The sequence below is a fragment of the Triticum aestivum genome, chromosome 2A (genome assembly GCF_018294505.1).
Source record: "Triticum aestivum cultivar Chinese Spring chromosome 2A, IWGSC CS RefSeq v2.1, whole genome shotgun sequence".
Taxonomy (NCBI): domain Eukaryota; kingdom Viridiplantae; phylum Streptophyta; class Magnoliopsida; order Poales; family Poaceae; genus Triticum; species Triticum aestivum.
Window position 1 is genome coordinate 657,302,631 of NC_057797.1, and position 15,309 is coordinate 657,317,939.

The following is a 15,309-nucleotide window of genomic DNA, read 5'->3' on the forward strand; positions in this document are numbered from 1 at the left end:
AGCGCCACGATTTGTAGGACCATATCGAGTTTTGGAGCGTATGGGAGAAGTGGCCTACAAGTTGGAATTGCCCGAAGGATTGTCAGGAGTTCATGATGTATTCCACGTTTCTCAGTTAAAGAAATGTCACGCGGAGATGGCTGACATACCGTTTAGAGATGCAGTGCCTTTGGAAACTATTCAGTTGGATGACAATTTGACCTACGAGGAGAAACCAATTAAGATTCTCGAGTTTGCCAGCCGAGTTACTCGCAGCAAGGTTATCAAGTTTTGCAAGGTTCAGTGGAGCAATCACACGGAGGATGAAGCCACCTGGGAACGAGAGGAAGATTTTCTCAAAGATCACCCTCACCTATTTTCTAGCCAACCCGAATCTCGAGGGCGAGATTCATCTTAAGGGGGGTAGGTTTGTAACATCCCAAATTTTCAATTTGGAATGTTATACATTAGATCATCATGCATATCATATTTTATTTTTGCATTTGGTTGATCCTAGAAATTCTACGCAACTCAATGACCCACGGAGAGAGTTGGGGATTTCGTTATTTTCATATTTGAGTTTTCTCAAATTTTGAGAATAGGATCATTTGATTTTATTTATTTTATCATCAATTATTTCTATTACAAAAGTATGAGAGAGGGAATAAAATGACTTTCCCAAAATAAAGAAATATTGAGGATTTAATAATAAAATCAAATAAGTTTTTATTTCGGAGTTTTTCGGTGTTTTATTTGAATTTAGGAAAAAAGTGCATTTTTCAAAATTGCATTTAGGGCCCAAATAAATGTTCACCTTGTGCGGCTTGATTTTAGAAGCCCGTGAAAATTTATTTCGGAATTTTTGGAGTCCATTTAGTATTTATTTTTATTTTTCTTCCGAGCGGAATAATTAAAAAAATGAACCGACTTCGGGTCGTACCCGAGCGGGACACCACCCGAGGGCAGCCTTTAAATAGCGCCGCCCTGAGCCGCCCCAGCCCATCAGCCCCGCCTCGATTCGCGCGCGCCGCCGGAGCCGACGATCCCGCCGCCCGAGGTTCGTCGCGCCTCATTTTCCATGTCGAAAAAATCGGCATTCATCGTTTTTCTTTTTCTCGGATTAAATCCGCAATTTCTCTGATAGCGATTCCTGATCCGATTTTCGTTTTAGTATAACTTTTCTTTCATTTATCGGAATCAGGCGATTCAAGAGCCTAGGGATTCGTCTCGAAACCCTCTATCTGTTTAACCAACTTAAACAAGATTTTGCTACTGTAAAATTTACCCTAGATCCAGATTACTAGAACGAAGTTGTTTTCTTTCGCCGTTTGACTTTCGTTGCTTCGTTCGATTTGATTCTTTTGCCAACCGGAGTTCTTAAGTTAAACCTTCTGGTTAGATCTCTTATTTGAGTTTTACCTGTGCATTAGATGAGTACTTATTGTATGCTTGTTTGTTTGTCTGCGATAGAATACCCGGAGTGCGCCGCCTGTTACTTCGAATCGTTAGGTTTCGCGGATCATCAGCAAGGCAAGTAACACTTTGATCATACCTTTTCTACTACCCAGTTTTATAGCATTAGATCAATCCTCACACATTGCATGATTAGGATCTAATTAATTTGTGGGATGGGAAGTAGATGAGGTAGTACCTATTACCTGTTTATTTTCAAACCTTTGGGAGTTACTTCTACATTTGCTTATTATGCCATGCTATGCTAGTAGACGTGGATTGGGTGAGTGAAATCAATGACAGATGTGAGATTGTTAATTAATGGTTTATCTAAGGTGGCAACTTAAACACACATTTGGGTGGATTGAGGCACCTAGGCATTCCAGGACTTGCCTGTTTTCTTTTGGACCGCCACCCAGGCTCAAAGGGATCATGAGACTATTCATACTAGAAACTTCCGTGTGCAGCCACAAGCTATTATGGGCTCTAGCATAGTTGACTAAGTCGTGCGAACTCTTACAGTGGTAGACCAGCAGATGTAGGGGATGTAGGTGGTACGGTCTACCCATCGTAAGGTGCTAGCGCTTCTGAAAGACTATGTCTCGGTCATCCGTCTTCTCAAACACCATGTAGTGCGAGAAACCAAACGGAGGCGATCGAGTCTTGTGGGGAAAAGTGCGCAAACCTCTGCAGAGTGTAATAAACTAATCATGGTTAGCCGTGTCCCCGGTTATGGACATCTTGAGTATCTAGTACTTGGATTTTCATGTGAATCTCAACATGTTACTCTAAATTAATTTTGTTGGGTTATGTTTAATGATGATATTTAATTGGGATTGAGAATGTTGTCAACCATTCTCAATGTTTAACAACCACCATGATAGTTAAATAAATTTATTCCTTTGAAGTAGGGGAAAATGGCTTTACGCAAAACTATAACCATAGAGCTTTCCACCAGCCAAATATGCATATAGTATAGTTGTTTCATTCCATTACTCTCTATGTGTTACCTTGCCAGCATATTCCATGTGCTGACCCGTTTTCGGGCTGCAACGTTAATGTTGCAGACTTTTCAGACGACGATTAAGGAGTTTTTAGGTCGTGGTTCTATACTCGGTGATGCCGTTGGAGTTGATGGACTCACTTATCTTCCAAGCCTTCCGTTGTTATCGTTATTAGATGGCCTTAAGCCATACTTATTGTAATAAGTTCTCTTTTGAGACACTCGATGTAATAAGTGTGTGATTGCTACTCTGCTATAAATCCTCCGAGTACTGTGTGGTGTCAGCATTACTGATCCAGAGATGACACCGGAGCACAGAGATCAGACTGTCTGAGGTCTGGTCGCTACACCCACAATTCATCGGATCTCGACAAACACACCGCAAAAGAAGAATACATCGAATAGATATCCAAGAGAATCGAGGAGAACTTTGTATTGAGATCCAAAGAGAGAAGAAGCCATCTAGCTACTAGATATGGACCCAAAGGTCTGAAGTAAACTACTCACACATCATCGGAGGGGCCATGGAGTTTATGTAGAGGCCCTCCATGATCAATGCCCCCTCTGGCAGAGCTTCGGAAAAGGCCCCAAGATGGCATCTCTTGGGTACAAAAGGTTGCGGCGGTGGAAATAGGGTTTCGTGGTGCTCCCGGATGTTCTCAGGGTATATGGATATATATATAGGAGGAAGAAGCAGGTCGTTGGAGCAACGAGGGGCCCACGAGGGTGGAGGGCACGCCCAAGGGGGGTAGGCACGCCCCCCTGCCTCGTCGCCTCCTCGATTGTTTCTTGACGTCCACTCCAAGTCTCCTGGATCGCGCTTGTTCCAAAAATAACGCTCCCGAAGGTTTCATTCCGTTTGGACTCCGTTTGATATTCCTTTTCTGCGAAACACTAAAATAGGCAAAAAAACAGCAATTTGGGCTGGGCCTCCGGTTAATAGGTTAGTCCCAAAAATAATATAAAAGTGTAAAATAAAGTCCATTAACATCCAAAACAGATAATATAATAGCATGAAACAATCAAAAATTATAGATACGTTGGAGACGTATCACTGGCGTTGTATGCAAGTCAGCGAAGCGGTGGCGCCGAAGAACTCGCCCGGCCTTGTCGGTGGTTTGTTGGCGTCGTCACAGCACAGCAACCACTAGCTTCCACCCCACTATTGTTTCCTTCGTCTCCACCGGCCTTTCCCCGGCGACGGTCAGCTGGCGTCCAGGTCAGCCTCTAGCTCCCTCGCCCTGGCAACTATCCGTTGGTGTCCGGGTCGGCCTCTCACTCTCCGCCTCGGCCTTGATTCGTGCGACGGCTGCTCGACTCCCAATCTCCGGCCGGCATCGCTTCCTCCGATGGCGGCACAACCTGCCTCATCCTTTCATCCTCATCACCTCCTCTATTCACCTTCCCGATGGCAGCGCCTCCGCCATGTCTCTCCCCGACATGATCTATTCGAAGGCAAATGGCTGCGTGCATTAGGCGAGGAGATCAGGAATTTGGAGTTCGGTTTGCTTCAAAGCAACGGGAGCCATGCGTTTCAGGAGGAAGGGGATAAAGTCAGGGTTGCTTTCATCCAAAAGAGCGTTCGGGTCCTAATGTGCACTACATACTGGAATTTCTCTAAAAAAGTTATACGCACTATATATCGGAACAGAGGGAGTAAGAGAGAATAGGCATAATTATTGTGACATAATGTGTAATAACAACCTATAATGCAATAAATATCGATATAAAAGCATGATGCAAAATGGACGTATCATTGATTTATCAGCCATTTGCAATGATATTTCAGTAGGTGTCAACTTATTCAAATCAAGTCTACGATATAAAGACAGAGGCATAACACTAACATCGGCTCCAAGATCACATAAAGTAGTTTTAACGTAGTTTCTTTTAATGGAGCATGGTATGGTTGATACTCCTGGATCTCCAAGTTCTTTGGTATTCCACCCTTAAAAGTATAATTAGCAAGCATGGTGGAAATTTCAGCTTCTGGTATCTTTCTTTTATTTGTAACAATATCTTTCATATACTTAGCATAAGGATTCATTTTAAACATATTAGTCAAACGCATACGCAAAAAGATAGGTCTAATCATTTCAGCAAAGCGCTCAAATCCTCATCATCCTTTTTCTTGGATGATTTAGGAGGAAAAGGCATGGGTTTCTGAACCCATAGTTCTTTTTCTTTACTGTGCTTCCTAGCAATGAAGTCTCTCTTATCATAACGCCGATTCTTTGATTGTGGGTTATCAAGATCAACAACAGGTTCAATCTCTACATCATTGTCATTGCTAGGTTGAGCATCAACATGAACATCATCATTAACATTATCCCTAGGTTCATGTTCATTACCAGATTGTGTTTTAGCATCAGAAATAGAAATATCATTGGGATTCTCAAGTGTGTCAATAACAGGTTCACTAGAAGCATGCAAAGTCCTCTCATTTTTATTTTTCTTCTTCTTAGAAGAACTAGGTGCATCAACATTAGTTCTCTGAGAATCTTGCTCAATTCTCTTAGGGTGGCCCTCGGATACAAAGGTTCCCGAGTCATTTTACCCCCTCTAGTCATAACTCTTACAACATTATCATTTTTCTTATTATTTAATTCATTGAGCAAATCATTCTGAGCATTAAGTACTTGTTCTACTTGAGTGGTAACCATAGAAGCATGTTTACTAATAAGCTTAAGTTCACCTTTAACTCTAGACATATAATCACTCAAGTGTTCAATCATATAAGCATTACGTTTCAATTGTCTCCCAACATAAGCATTGAAGTTTTCTTGTTTAACGATAAAATTATCAAACTCATCTAAGCATTGGCTAGCAGACTTATAACGAGGAATATCACCTTCATCAAATCTATAGAGAGAATTTACCTTTACTACCTATGTCGGGTTATCAAGACCATGTATCTCTTCAAAAGGTGGTAAATTCTTAACATCTTTAGCTTTAATACCTGTTTCTTTCATAGATTTCTTGGCCTCTTGCATATCTTCATGACTGAGAAATAGAATACCCCTTTTCTTTGGAGTTGGCTTAGGAGTTGGTTCAGGAAGTGTCCAATCATTTTCATTACTCAACATATTATTCAATAGCAATTCAGCTTGATCAACAGTTCTTTCCCTGAAAACACAACCAGCACAAGTATCCAGGTGGTCTCTGGAAGCATCGGTTAGTCCATTATAAAAGATATCAAGTATTTCATTTTTCTTGAGAGGATGATCAGGCAAAGCATTAAGTAATCGGAGAAGCCTCCCCCAAGCTTGTGGGAGACTCTCTTCTTCAATTTGCACAAAATTATATATATCCCTTAAGACGGCTTGTTTCTTATGAGCGGGGAAATATTTAGCAGATAAGTAATAAATCATATCCTGGGGACTACGCACACAACCAGGATCAAGAGAATTAAACCATATTTTAGCATCACCTTTTAATGAGAACGGAAACAACCTAAGGATAAAGTAATAGCGAGTTTTCTTATCATTAGTGAACAGGGTGGCTATATCATTTAATTTAGTAAGATGTGCCACAACAGTTTTAGATTCATAGCCATAAAAAGGATCAGACTCAACCAAAGTAATTAACTCAGGATCGATGGAGAAATCATAATCCTTATTAGAGATGCAGATAGGTGAAGTAGCAAAAGCAGGGTCATGTTTCATTCTATCATTCAAGAACTTTTCTTTCAGCTTAGCTAACATTTTCTTAAGATCATATCTATCATTGCAAGCTAAAAAGTCTCTGGCAGTTTATTCATCCATAACATAACCCTCAGGCACAACAGGCAATTCATAGGGGGAGAATCTTCATCATCACTTTCATCAATATTATCAGTTTCAATAATTTCATTCCCTCTAACCCTAGCAAGTTGTTCATCAAGAAATTCACCTAGTGGCACAGTATTATCAAGCATAGAAGTAGTTTCATCATAAGCATCATCCAAAGCAGAAGTGGCATCATCAATAACATGCGACATATCAGGATGAATAACAGGAGTAGGTGTCGCAAGTTTACTCATAACAAAAGGTGAATCAAGTGCAGAGCTAGATGGCAGTTCCTTACCTCCCCTCGTAGTTGAGGGAAAAATATTGGTTCTTTCATCTTTCAAGTTCCTCATAGTGATCAATAGATAAAAATCCCAAGTGACTCGAAGAATAGAGCTATGCTCCCTGGCAATGGCGCTAGAAAATAGTCTTGATAACCCACAAGTATAGGGGATCGCAACAGTTTTCGGGGGTAGAGTATTCAACCCAAATTTATTGATTCGACACAAGGGGAGCCAAACAATATTCTCAAGTATTAACAGTTGAGTTGTCAATTCAACCGCACCTGAAAGACTTAATATCTACATCAAAGTATTTAGTAGCAAAGTAATATGGAAGTAATGGTAATGGTGGCAAAGGTAACAATATTGGTTTTGTAGTGATTGTAATAGTGGCAACGGAAGAGTAACTAAGCAAAGATCAATATGTGAAAAGCTCGTAGGCAATGGATCAATGATGGATAATTATGTCAGATGCGATTCCTCATACAACAGTTATAACCTAGGGTGACACAGAACTAGCTCGAGTTCATTGATATAATGTAGGCATGTATTCCGAACATAGTCATACGTGCTTATGGAAAAGAACTTGCATGACATCTTTTGTCCTACCCTCCCGTGGCAGCGGGGTCCTTACGGAAACTAAGGGATATTAAGGCCTCCTTTTAATAGAGAACTGGAACAAAGCATTAACACATAGTGAATACATGAACTCCTCAAACTATAGTCATCACCGGGAGTGGTCCCTATTATTGTCACTTCGGGGTTACCGGATCATAACACATAGTAGGTGACTATTGACTTGCAAAATAGGATCGAGAACTCACATATATTCATGAAAACATAATAGGTTCATATCTGAAATCATGGCACTCGGGCCCTAGTGACAAGCATTAAGCATAGCAAAGTCATAGCAATATCAATCTCAGAACATAATGGATACTAGGGATCAAAACCTAACAAAACTAACTCGATTACATGATAAATCTCATCCAACCCATCACGGTCCAGCAAGCCTACGATGGAATTACTCACGTACGGCGGTGAGCATCATGAAATTGGTGATGGAGGAAGGTTGATGATGACGATGGCGATGGATTCCCCTCTCCGGAGCCCCGAACGGACTCCAGATCAGCCCTCCCGAGAGAGATTAGGGCTTGGCGACTGCTCCGTATCATAAAACGCGATGAATCCTTCTCCTGATTTTTTTCTCCCCGGACGTGAATATATAGAGTTGGAGTTGAGGTCGGTGGAGCATCAGGGGGCCCACGATATAGGGGGGCACGCCCCCCACCCTCGTGGACAGGGTGTGGCCCCCCTAATGTTGATTCATGAAGTTTCAGGTCATTCTGAGAATTTTATTTCTGCACAAAAATAACACCATGGCAATTATGCTGAAAACAACGTCAGTCCGGGTTAGTTCCATTCAAATCATGCAAGTTAGAGTCCAAAACAAGGTAAAAAGTGTTTGGAAAAGTAGATACGATGGAGACGTATCAGACAAGTATATGGTAGAAAAACAGAGTACGGAAGGTGTCCCAGGTGGGCACAACCCACCTGGGCGCGCCAGGCTTGACTGGTGTGTTGTGCCCACCAGGGGACGCTTCCTGGAAGTTTCTTTATTCGCAAAATTCTTAAATATTCTAAAATTGGTAAAAAAAACATTTTTGCGGATTTTTCGGAGTCCGTTTACTTATCGTATCACGTACCTCCTTGTTTTCACGATTCTGGAGTGTTCCGGAAGGACTCTTTTATGTGTTCTTCCGGTGTCATAGTTTGGATAATATTACTTTCAACATTAATAGGCGTACCTGAGATATAATGCTTTATTCGTTACCCATTGACAACCTCCGGGTTAGTACCTTTGGAATTATTTATTTTGATGGCTCCAGACTGGTAAACCTCCTCGATGACATATGGGCCTTCTCATTTTGAGAGGAGTTTTCTTGCAAAGAATCTGAAATGAGAGTTGTACAAAAGAACATATTCTCCGACTTTAAACTCACGCTTTTGAATTCTTTTGTCATGCCATCTTTTAACTTTTTCTTTAAATAATTTTGCATTTTCATAAGCTTGGGTTCTCCATTCATCTAGAGAGCTAATATCAAATAACCTCTTTTCACCAGAAAAATTGAAATCATAGTTGAGCTCTGTGATTGCCCAAAATGCTTTATGTTCTAACACAAGAGGCAAATGACAAGCTTTTCCATAAACCATTTTATAAGGAGACATACCCATAGGATTTTTATATGTTGTTCTATAAGCCCAGAGTGCATCATCTAATTTCTTAGACCAATTCTTCCTCGACCTATTGACAGTCTTTTGCAAAATTAATTTTATTTCTTTATTGATAAGTTCAACTTGACCACTAGACTGAGGGTGGTAGGGTGATGCAATTCTATGGTTAACATCATACTTGGCAAGCATTTTACACAAAGCACCATGAATAAAGTGTGAAACACCATCAATCATTAAATATCTAGGGACTCCAAACCTTGGGAAAATAACTTCCTTAAGTATTTTAATAGAGGTGTTGTGATCAGCACTACTAGTTGGAATAGCTTCTACCCATTTAGTAACATAATCAACAACAACCAAAATATGTGTATACCCATTAGAGGAAGGAAAAGGTCCCATGTAATCAAATCCCCAAACATCAAATGGTTCAACAACAAGTGAATAATTCATAGGAATTTCTTGGCGCTTACCGATATTACCTATTCTTTGACATTCATCACAAGATAAGACGAACTTACATGCATCCTTGAAGAGAGTAGGACAATAAAATCCAGATTGCAATACCTTATGCGCAGTTCTATCTCCAGCATGATGCCCTCCATAAGCTTCGGAGTGGCATTTTCGTAGGATTTGTCCATGTGCATGTTCAGGTACACAACGTCTAATAATACCATCTATTACTTCTTTATAAAGATGTGGGTCATCCCAAAAGTAATGTATTAAATCATAGAAGGAATCATCGTCACATAGGAATGATATTTAACTAGTTGCGGCAAAAGACTGATACTGCATCGTCATCGCAACAATCTTTGATCTTGTTTTTGACAAGTAGGAATCTAGCCCAAAAGTGATGAACTGTTTCCTGAGATTGCTGTCGTATATACATTAAATCGCATATGTCTGGGGGACCGGAATTGCTTGGAGAGTATTGATTGCAGTGGGTGGGTGGGTTTAAATCCGAACCCTGACCCACTATGGAATTCAGATTTTAATTATTTTTTTGAGGTCGTTGGCCCAGGATCCGGAGTGTCGTGGGGTTTTTTAGACTCAGCACCTAATTCTATGTTCGGAGGATAGATGATCCTTTCTCGAAGATGAGTGTCCGGCTCATAGGGCTCGGAAATCCAAACATAGTTTGTTTTCAGCATAGGAGGAGCGGTATCCTCAACTTGTTCTTCCACGACAGTCACCAGGTGGGTGACAGGTGGAGACCTGATTTCCTTCTGATCAGGTTTAAGCCCAATCAGATCATAATCTGTTGCAACCCCCAGGGCGGCAATGTGATCTAGCAGTTCGTTTAAGGACGAGACATCTGTCGGATCCATCTTATCGACGCTTTCGGGGTTGATGCGGAGACGATTTTTGGCAATCCGGGGGACCGCCTTGGGCTTGATTGCAGGGCGGACGCCTATGGTGAAATTGCCGATCTGGAGGATCTTCCCAGGAACTAGGGCCCTTCTAGAGGTGATTTTGTCGTTGACGACGAGGCGAGCCATCGATCCTTCTATCGACAACACAGAGGAACTCTCAATGAAAGCACCAATGTCGGTGTCAAAAGCGGCAGATCTCGCGTAGGGGGTCCCGAACTATGCGTCTAAGGATCGAAGGTAACAGGAGGCAGGGGACATGATGTTTAGCCAGGTTAGGGCCCTCTCGAGGGAGGTAATACCCTACTTCCTGCTTGATTGACTTTGATGAGTATAGGGGTTACAAGAGTTGATCTACCTCGAGATCGTAATGGCTAAACCCTAGATGTCTAGCCTGTAGGATAATGATTGCCTCTACGGACTAAACCCTCCGGTTTATATAGACACCAGAGGGGGTACACAGTCGGTTTACAGAGAAAGGAATCTTCATATCTGAATGCCAAGCTTGCCTTCCACTCCAAGGAGAGTCTCATCCGAACACGGGGGGAAGGTCCTCGATCTTTTATCTTCACGACCCATCAATCCGACCTATGCCGCATAACCCGGCCGAGGACTCCATAATCCAGGACTCCCTCAGTAGTGTTGCTAGGCTTGATTCTTGACTGGTCGATACCCATCTTACGGACAATATCCTGGTAGATCAAGTTGAGGCTGCTGCCGCCGTCCATAAGGACTCTAGTAAGATGGTATCCGTCAATGATAGGGTTGAGTACCAGGACCGCCAAACCTCCGTGACGGATACTAGTTGGGTGGTCCCTGCGATCAAGAGTGATCGGACAAGCCGACCATGGGTTGAATTTTGGGGCGACAGGCTCTACGGCATAGACGTCCCTTAATGCGCGTTTGCGCTCCCTCTTGGGGATGTGGGTGACATAGATCATATTCACAGTTTCACCTCGGGGGGAAACTATTTCTGTCCCCTAGTGCGTGGTGGGCGAAGCTCTTCATCGTACTCGCTTGGAGGTCCTTTCCCCTTATGTTTGGTGTTTAATTTACCGACCTGTTTGAAAACCCATCAGTTTCTGTTGGTGTGGTTGGCAGGCTTGTCAGGGGTGCCATGAATCTGGCCGGGTCGATCCAGTATCTTGTCCAAGTTGGATGGACTGTCCCTAGTACCTTTGAATGGCTTCTGCCGCTGACCGGGTTTAGAGCCACTGAATCCGACGTTTACTGTTGTATCCTCTGTATCTTCGTTGGTGCTCCGACGCTTGTTTTTGTTGCGTCGTGGCCTTCCATCGCCATCCCGGGCCTCAGAAGTGCCAGGGTCGCTGGTATTGTTGCTTCTACGAGCCAACCAGCTATCTTCATCGGTAGAGAAGAGGATCATGAGTGCATTGAGAGCTGCCATGGTCTTTGGTTGTTCCTGATCGAGGTGTCAGGCGAGCCATTCTTCACGGACGTTGTGCTTAAATGCCACTAAGGCCTCGGCGTTCGGGCAGTCCACGATTTGAATCTCTTTAATCAAGAACCGATTCCAGAGTTTGCAAGTTGACTCTCCGGGTTGCTGAATTATGTGACTTAGGTCATCAGCATCAAGTGGCCGGACATAAGTGCCCTGGAAGTTGTCCCGAAAAGCATCCTCTAAGTCTTCCTAGCTGCCAATGGAGTTCTCTGGGAGGCTATTCAACCAGTGTTGTGCTGGTCCTTTTAGCTTTAGATGGAGGTATTTAATGGCGTGGAGATCGTCTCTGTGAGCCATGTGAATGTGGAGAAGAAAATCTTCAATCCATACAATGGGATCTGTCGTTCCATCGCATGGCTCGATGTTTACGGGTTTAAACCCTTACGAAAACTGGTGTTGCATTACCTCATCGGTAAAGCACATAGGGTGTGCGGCGCCTCTGTATCGGGCGACATCGCGATGGAGTTCAGATGACATATGTGTTCGGGGCTGACCCCACATTTGGTTATGTTTGTCGTGCCAGGCCTGATGACCGTCATCCCGTGTTGGAGCACATCCTCTTAATCCATAGATTGATCTAGTCGGGTCTGCTCTATTGGTCAGGTCTTGACGTAAGTCGTACATGTAGCCCGGATCCGCTGTCTCCTTGCCTCTACGGCGAGGGGGCGCATGCTGGTGTTCGACATAATTGGTCGTTTTGTCCCGTCCACGTGGTGGTCGGTCCGGTTGATCCGCATGATTGTATTTTGACGGTATTGGCTCAAAGGCCTCGTCGTCGAATTGTGGCAGCAGCCTGCGTTTGGGATAACTTTTTGTTTGGTGCTCAAAGCCATATCCTTCTTCGGCGGCTAGGACCTTGGTCCATCTGTCATTGAGCGTATCCTGTTCGGCTTGAATCTGCAGATGTTTCTTTTTCAAGCTCCGTGCAGTGGCGATGAGTCGTCGCTTGAAGCATTCTTGTTCGAGGGGTTCCTCTGGGACGATGAAATCTTCGTCACCGAGGCTAACATCCTCTTCGGAGACAGGTAAGTAGTTACTATCTTCCGGATCCCGTGATCGGCAAGTTCGTCGGGGTTGACTTGACCCTCTTCCCTGTCATCCCACTCAAACGCAGGTTCAACTGGGTGGTTGGAGTCTTCGGTGTTATCCAGAGTTTCATTATCTCCGGTGCCGGTGTTGCTTTCCCTTCCCCGACGTGATCATGAGCGGCGCCGCTAACGCCGGTGCTTTGGTGGTTCGTCGATGGGCTTATCCTCATCTGGGTATTGAGTGCCATCGTCGTCCTTCTTCTCAGGCGTGTCCACCATGTATACATTGTAAGTAGAAGTGGTCGTCCAACGCCAAGTGGTGGGCGTGTTTTGACCTGGTTCGGCCTCGATGTCGTCGTCCATGCCATCGACGTCTTCGGAGGCGTAGTCTAGCATGTCGGTTAAGTCCTCGATAGTGGCTATTAAGTGGGTGGGATGTAAAATCCCTACTCTTAGCCCCCAACTCAAGCTGGGCGTAGTCCGGAGGTGATATTCTGTGATGGCGAGAGTTCGCATTAGGTCTAGTGTTTCGTTTAAGAGCGAAAGCTGGACAGGCGTATGAGGATCTGCGGAGCTAGGTTTCGTAATAACCACTTGACCGAGCCTGATAGACGCAGACCTCGAGAGATCTGAGTTGACATCAAGAGGCGAATCTGGCTTCCTGATAACGGGGAGGGCCCCGTTTGAGTCCGGGTCCACTGACAGCATGATCGCATCTGGGTCTTTGTCTGGAAGCTCCTTGATGGGAGAGAGTCCGGCGGGGTTCACCCTCCCGTCTTCGGACAGAGTGGTCCGCCCTGGATCTAAGGCCAGGGCGGGCATGAGAGTCAAACCCAGAACTGGGTTTAATGGTGGATCTGAAGGGCCTTCTTCGTATGGGTGGGGAGCGGCGGCAGAGGCCGTGAACCCCTCGAAGATCAGATCTCCTTGGATATCGGTGATGTAGTTCAAACTTCCAAACCTGGTCTGGTGACCAGGGGCGTAGCTATCGACCTGTTCAAGGTGACCGGTCGAGTTGGCACGCAACACGAAGACGCCAAACACAAAGAGTTGACCAGGAAGAAAGGTCTCCCCGAAAGCAGTGGCTTCGTTGATGACAATGCAAGCCATTGATCCTTCTGTCGACAACACAACGGAATTCTCAATGAAAGCACCAATGTCAATGTCAAAACCGGCAGATCTCGGGTAGTGGGTCCCAAGCTGTGTATCTGAGGATCTATGGTAACAAGGGACACAAGGGACACAGTGTTTTACCTAGGTTCGGGCCCTCTTAAAGGAGGTAAAACCCTATGTCCTGCTTGATTATATTCGATGTGTATAGGGGTTACAAGAGTTGATCTACCTCGAGATCGTAATGGCTAAGCCCTAGCTGTCTGGCCTATGATTATTCTGATAGCCTCTACGGACTAACCTCTCTGGTTTATATACACACCGGAGGGGCCTAGGGTTGTAAAGAGTCGGTTTGCAAAGGAAAGAAAGAGTACACCCGGACACCAAACTTGCCATCCATGCATATGAGAGTCCTATCCGGACATGGGAGATAGTTGTCTGCTTTATCTTCACGGCCCATCAGTCCGGCCCATATTGAATAATCCGGACAGCCGAGGACCCCCTAATCCAGGACTACCTCACAAGCCACCAGAGCTAAGGACTAGAGTAGGGGCAAGGATACAGGTGGAGCTGTGGATAACAAAAGGGATGATGAGAGGATGGGGGTTTGGAGGGTGGGGGAGTGGAGTGAGGAGTTATGGCCGATACGTCGCATCTCCCGATGCAACCTCGTGCCACACTGTGGCCACTCAAGCCTGGCTCAGAAAAAAAGGTCAATTTGGACGTTCTCCTTAGCCAGGGCCATGACTGATTAAATCATAGAGGCCAGAAATTCGATGCAGCGCATATCCCCACTTAATTAAAAAAAGAGCAATGTTCCTTTTTCTGACAGCAGAATGCTTCATCAACCGATTCCACCTCTTCCCGCCACGTCCCTTCACCCTTTTTCGCACCTTTCCTGTACGCTAATCAACCACTTTAATTTACTTAACTTCTATATCAATTTCATCATAATTTGTTTACCAAACGTTTTTTTAGAAAATGAGATTAAAACCCCCCTAGCCTCTAAAAAACAAACAAACATTTATTTACACAAATCACATGTAGGATTTGATAAACATTTTTTACACAATCACAAGCAAGATTTGATAAAACATCTGTTTACACAATCACAAGCAGGATTTGATAAACATTTATTTACACAATCAGATTAAATACGGGTAGGTGAATCCCAAATCACGTAGTATTCCCTCTATTTTTATTTACTCTGCATATTAGATTTGACCGAATTTATAAAAATATGAACATTTACAATAACAAATCTATATCATGAGAAAGTATATTCGATAATGAATCTAATGGTATTGATTTCTTATTGTATATGTTAGGCCAACTCCACCGCGCAACCCTAAACGGACGTCCGGTTTGGCCGGATTTTGTCTCTTTGGGTAGGGCGATGGGGTCGTGTTCGGGCCTGTCCTGGGATGCGGTGACCGTGCGCCCAGTACGCGGCCGCATCCGTTTGCCCCATCCTGTCCGCCAAGGCCAAAAATGCCCATATTTTCATATCAAAACTAGTTTGCATGTGTGAATATTAATTGTCTGAAAATAAAAATAGTTTTACAACCCAACCGAAATTGTCTCTAATAAAATAGTTTTACAACCAAATCGAAATGGTCTTGAAT